The sequence below is a fragment of the Anneissia japonica genome, unplaced genomic scaffold, assembly GCF_011630105.1.
Source record: "Anneissia japonica isolate Jap-2015-1 unplaced genomic scaffold, ASM1163010v1 scaffold287724_len41213_cov101, whole genome shotgun sequence".
Taxonomy (NCBI): Eukaryota; Metazoa; Echinodermata; class Crinoidea; order Comatulida; family Comatulidae; genus Anneissia; species Anneissia japonica.
The window spans coordinates 32,152-37,815 of record NW_022735258.1 but is presented as its reverse complement, the minus strand read 5'-3'; the positions used below and the strand labels follow the sequence as shown (position 1 = coordinate 37,815).

At 32.2% G+C, this 5,664-nt stretch overlaps 1 protein-coding gene across 2 annotated transcripts in view; it reads left to right on the top strand.

Annotated features, from left to right (window-relative positions):
- LOC117116529 overlaps window positions 1-5,664 on the top strand; it is a 26,990-nt gene that overhangs the window by 3,267 nt on the left and 18,059 nt on the right. Inside the window, exon 2 of one of the 2 annotated variants that reach the window (XM_033260587.1) lies at window positions 1,323-1,325. The exons of the other annotated variant lie outside the window; for it this stretch is intronic. The gene's annotated coding sequence lies outside the window, so the exon portion shown is untranslated. The remainder of the gene's footprint in view (window positions 1-1,322; window positions 1,326-5,664) is intronic. 2 annotated transcript variants of the gene reach the window in all.

Genomic DNA, 5,664 nt, shown 5'->3' with positions numbered 1-5,664 from the left:
CTGGCGTATTATCATCAAAATGAAAGAGAAAAAATAGGGGTCTTCGTTTTTGGGTCTTCGGTTTTCGGTCTTCGTTTTATAGACACCCAACAAAAAGTTCAGAATTTGGAAAATGTGCCATTCTTGTGGTGAATCTTTAATGGAGGACTCAACTTCTAATATTAATACACGAAAACGGCCAAGTCCAAATGAAAGTCCATCATCAAGTAGGCCTAAGCTTGCTCGTCTCTCATTTGATTCTTTCAGAGATAGGAAAGAAAAGGAAAGGAGTAGGCCTACTGTACTAGATTCACCAAGAAGCCGTGTCAACGAAAATAGAGAAAAACCCCGAGGTCACCATACAGATCGGTCTTTTAACGTGATGGATCATCTCTTCCCTTGAAAGTAAATCCTTCGATAGGAATGGAGATCTTAAAAAAAGGGGGCCGAAAACATGATCAAGTTTAACAAAGAGCTCATCAGCTTCCCAGAGGCTTTTACTTTATTATACCCTGACAGAAGTGCAGTGCAATTTTTGCCAGGTAGTGAGGAGGTATTTTCCTTACAGAGATACAAGGAAGAGCTAGGAAAATCCTACCAACGGATTACTTTGTATTTATGCCTCAAAATCGATTATAACGAATGAGCTGAATTTAAGTCTTCTTTTTAGCATCTCTCATCTGACCTGACCTCAGTCTGTTGTCAACTAATATGAAATGCGCACGCGCAAAGGCTTTTCCATTTTGTTTGCAGGGTTTCCTTTTTTTGTTTGTAGCGTTTCATTTTTTTGTTTGCAGCATTTCCTTTCTTGTTTGCAGCGTTTTCTTTTGTTTGCTGGTGTTTTTATTTTTTGCTTGCAGCGTTTCTTTATTTGTTTGCTAGTGTTTTTATTTTTTTGTTTGCAGCGTTTCTTTTATGTTTGCAGCATTTCTGTTTTGTTTGCAGCGTTTCATTTTTTGTTTGCTGGTGTTTTCTATTTTTGTTTGCATCGTTTCCATTTTTGTTTGCATCGTTTCTATTTTTGTTTGCAGTGTTTCTTTTTTGTTTGCAGCGTTTCTTTTCTGTTTCCATGATTTCTTTTTTGTTTGCAGCGTTTCTTTTTTGTTTGCAGCATTTCTTTTTCTTTGCAGTGTGTCCCTTGTGGGCCATCGTATATCTAGATGTGTATAAGAGACAGGTATTGTGATATCTGGTACCTATGATCTTACTAGCTTGTTGGACTACCAGCATTTTTTCCCCCTTATTATTGAACCAAATCACACTGCTGAGTATTGAAGCCGATTGTGTAAAATATATATTAAACAGATAAAACATTACACTCAACATTAAATTTTCCTAATGAGGAAGTACTCTTCTTTTTTAACATTTGGAGCTCAACTTATCTTTGTTACAACCCAGTTTAATATGTCATCAGTTTAAACAACTACTAAGGTAATTATATCTACACAAAAAAAAACCAGGAAAATTGATATAAAAAAAACTTTCATTATTAACAGGTATAAAATAATTAGATATATTGTAAACAGTAATGGAAAAAGAGCATCCATGTGGAGCTCCAGTGGTACTTTACATTTGTTAGGCAGAATCAGTGAATCAACATCATCCTTTCTCCAATCATGAAGAAAACCAGCCACAATTTAACAAAAGATTAACGTTTACTGATTTAAGTTAATTAATACAGATGGATGAAAGATACCAGTAAAATATTTATTATCCAAGAGCATTAAATAAATTAAGCAAATGTACCTTTCAAAGACTGCACTGATACCAGTTTTGTACTTATAATAAAAATTTCAGCAAAACTGTTTTCCTAAATATTAATCTCTCGAAACATTTTATTCCTTTATTTTAGAGTGTTCCAGAAGTGATGTTGACATCAAATAAGTTGCATGTATCTGTGAGGAAATATTTATTATATTCCAACAAAAGCCAATTGAAGATGGATCATTATATTAATAATTATAGATACATATTTTTACTGTTTTTAAGATTTCAAATTCTATTTCATTAGGTCTTTACATAATCATGACTATGTAATTGTAAAACATTTGTGTGTATAAATGTTTAAAAATATCTTACTTGTAGTACTATCATCATTCGTATCAGTAGTAATATGGTTTAAAACTTCAGTTGAAAGATGCTTCGTAATGGGAATAAGAACTGTTGTAGGTACATTACTGTAGTTGAAATTGTGATATGTCAAGACCCTAATGCAATTGCATCAACACTGACTATATCACAGTGAAGCAAAAAGCAGTAAGGTAGTCACAATCACTCAGAGCAGAAATACAACTTGTTTATTTCGCAACAAGGAAGTCAATCCAGTTCACAGCTGTCATATTGTTATGTTGTTACTGTTGTAAAAAAAAAGGCTTTAAAATTATTCTCAAAATAGTAAATTGTGCTCTTTCACTAAAGAAACATATATTTTGACTTTCATTAAAGAAACACAAATATGGACATTATTTTATTTTTTACTTTTAAATTTTCTTTCAATAAATATATAGGCCTATACTACTACATAAAATATAATGGAAATTTAACATCATTCAACAAAGCACTTAAAAATTAATAGCCAAAATGTAGGACCTAGGCTAGCATACACTTAAATTATCAATTTAATAATAGGCCTGCAGCGCTATCAAATACCGGTAGGCCTGCAGTGCTAGGCATAGACCCTTCAGTTCTGTTTATTAATAAATATCACTACTTTTTTTACTACACTGTCTATCTAGACAGAGTTTGACAACCAATTAGAAGGAGGGGCCACATAGGAGTAGGCCCATATCGGCCGCTACCTATATATCATAATTAATAGACAAGAAAACAACACGTAGTATAGGCCATGGCCACAGACCCTACATTATACGGTCTGTATAGGCGAACAACTCGGGTAACAACTACATTCCTGAACCATCGCACATGTTCGTACAGTTTCCATGTACAGAGAGATCAAGCCAGTCGGCTATTTTCAGCATTTGACATTCTTTCCTTGTCTCCGATGACATTCCTGAATTGGCGGCGTACAAAGACTTCGTCTCCGATAACGTCCTTGAATTGGCGGCTTACAAAACTTTCTTTATTCTCCCAAGAGTATCATTGAACCCTACTTGTGAGAACGTTTCTCACTGAATTAATTATTACTAGGCAACTTAGTACAGTACTGGCAACTTAGTACAGTACTGGCAAATTGATACCTATTTAAAGCAATGTTTCCATTCATGCCTAGATTTAATTATTAATTAATTATTTATTGATAAGTTACAGCTATAGTTAAATTAAATTTCTTCTAAGCAATAAAGTTTCAACTTAGAATATTTTGCAGGATAAAATAAACACTTCTTTACTAAAAATTATGCTATTAAAACTACTTCGTAAAACAATCAATCTTATTAATAAAGTATTTCGCCATACGTTCTTTCAAGAACATAATAAGGTCTTGTTTTGTAAACTGGCATAGGGCCTATTATTTCAGTAAATGTTTTCTCATACACGATTTCAAACAAAATGTTTTCGTTACACAACTACTGGAGTAGGAATTATCAACTCACTCTGGCTAGACAATGAACATGCTTGCTTCATCAGATAAGACAAAAGATATCAATTAACGTCTCCGTGGTAACGTTAACTTTTTAACCCTACTACTCTAGTATTGTTGCATTTTATTGAGTAACAAACGATTGAATCGATAGCCTGAATCGTGTACATATTTGAGTATAAATAATTAAGAAACAAATATCATATGTATGAACTTTAGAAACACTTCAGTGGAGGAAACCAATTTTCAACCTATTCTTATATAAATAATATATGTATACATATTTAAATGTATGTGGCCTATATATAAATCATGACATAATATATATATATATATGGCCTATATAATAAATAATGAAACAATATTAGTATTGTTGCTTTTTACTGAGCAACAAACGATTGAATCGATGGCATGAATCGTGTACATATTTGAGTATACATAATTAAGAAACGAAAATCATATGTATGAACTTTAGAAATACTTCAGTGGAGAAAACCAATTTTCAACCTATTCTTATATAAATTATATATATGTATGCATATTTAAATATGGCCTATATATAATTCCTGATGATGACATAATTAATGTCGAAATATTGAATCCCAACACGATGGCGTGTATTTCAATACTTGGAGTATGTATTATACTTCTTATCTGAGATTAATCAGTGGACCTTTCGGCCTATATATAAATTATGATATAATAGATAAAATCCAAACTAGCTTTATATATAATAATAATAAGAAACGAATACAATACTTTATTGGAGAAGAACTTCAATCTATCGAAAGTTTTGATTGAAGCAATGGTTTTATTATTTTATGATGTTTACAATTCTTAATGTGACTTCAATTTATTTATTTATTTTTCAATAGTTACTTTTTAAGTAGTTTTATATAGTGTGTAGGCCTATATATAAAATGAAAAAGAGGGCCGAGTTAACCTGCCGGCCCGAGTTGACTGGGGCCTAGTTGACTCGAAAGCTTTGTATTTAGCGAGCGGTATTGTATTATTAATTGTGAATACGTCATCGGCGTTCCATACATATACACGCATTGGCGGCCTTTCTGGAGGGCGGCCGCTATAGGTAGCGTATGTGCTTTAGGCCAACTTCGGCCGCCGACACCTTCGGCCGCGCCCTGTCGAACACCAAAATGTATGGAGCGCCCTTTGAGTGCTTTGCCGATTGGAAGTTGAATGCGCGCTATTGTTTGTCACGTTAATGTACAGTGGTTGAATGAGCGCTATTATATCTATTGAATTTTTAACCTCAAATTCAGAAACACTCAAGCTTACATTGTTACAGATAGGCCTATACACACAGAACATGTCGCAACAATTAATATTAATAGTGTGTTAAAATTTCAGTGATAAAATTATATAATTTGTGAAAAAAATCGTAACGAATTAAACATGGCAAACTTTGCGCTGCCACTTAGGGCCTACACCATGGTTAACACAAGCAACATATTTGCAAGATTTTTAAACATTTTGACGATAATAATTGTTAAAGTTAAACATCATTGCTTGTTATCGATTATAGATCCCATTTTTTACATGTGCACTTGTTTACTATTCAGTAATGTAAATATAAAGACCTGAATTTTAAATCACCAATAAATTAAATATTTTGAGTGAGTAAATTAATTGATTGGCTTTAATGATATAAAGTGTATGTACATTAAGGGCATGAGAATAGAGAGATACTCCTCAAGAATTTTTATTGACTAATGATTGACAAATTTACTCAAGATTTCTTTTTCCCACTCGTAAATAGCACACTTTGTTTGTGCACGTGTATCATTCTAAATTTTATTTGACGAAATTTTATTTTGTGGATAAAGGAAACTGACGAAATATGAATAAAAATACAGTAAAAAATGCGTTGTAGTCTATTAATAAATAAAATACTGGAGCTTATACTTATACTGGAAATATGAATTACTGTACAATGAATAGGCCTACAGTTTCAAATTGTATAAAGAATAACAATACTGTTCTGTAAGACAAATAAAATACTTTAATACTAAAGCTTTACAATTCTTCAATGTAAGACACTTAAAAAGAAATCCACATACCTGAAATAAATAAGTAAATAATACTGTACATGAAAGCAATTATTATATACATACAATACCTAAAATAAA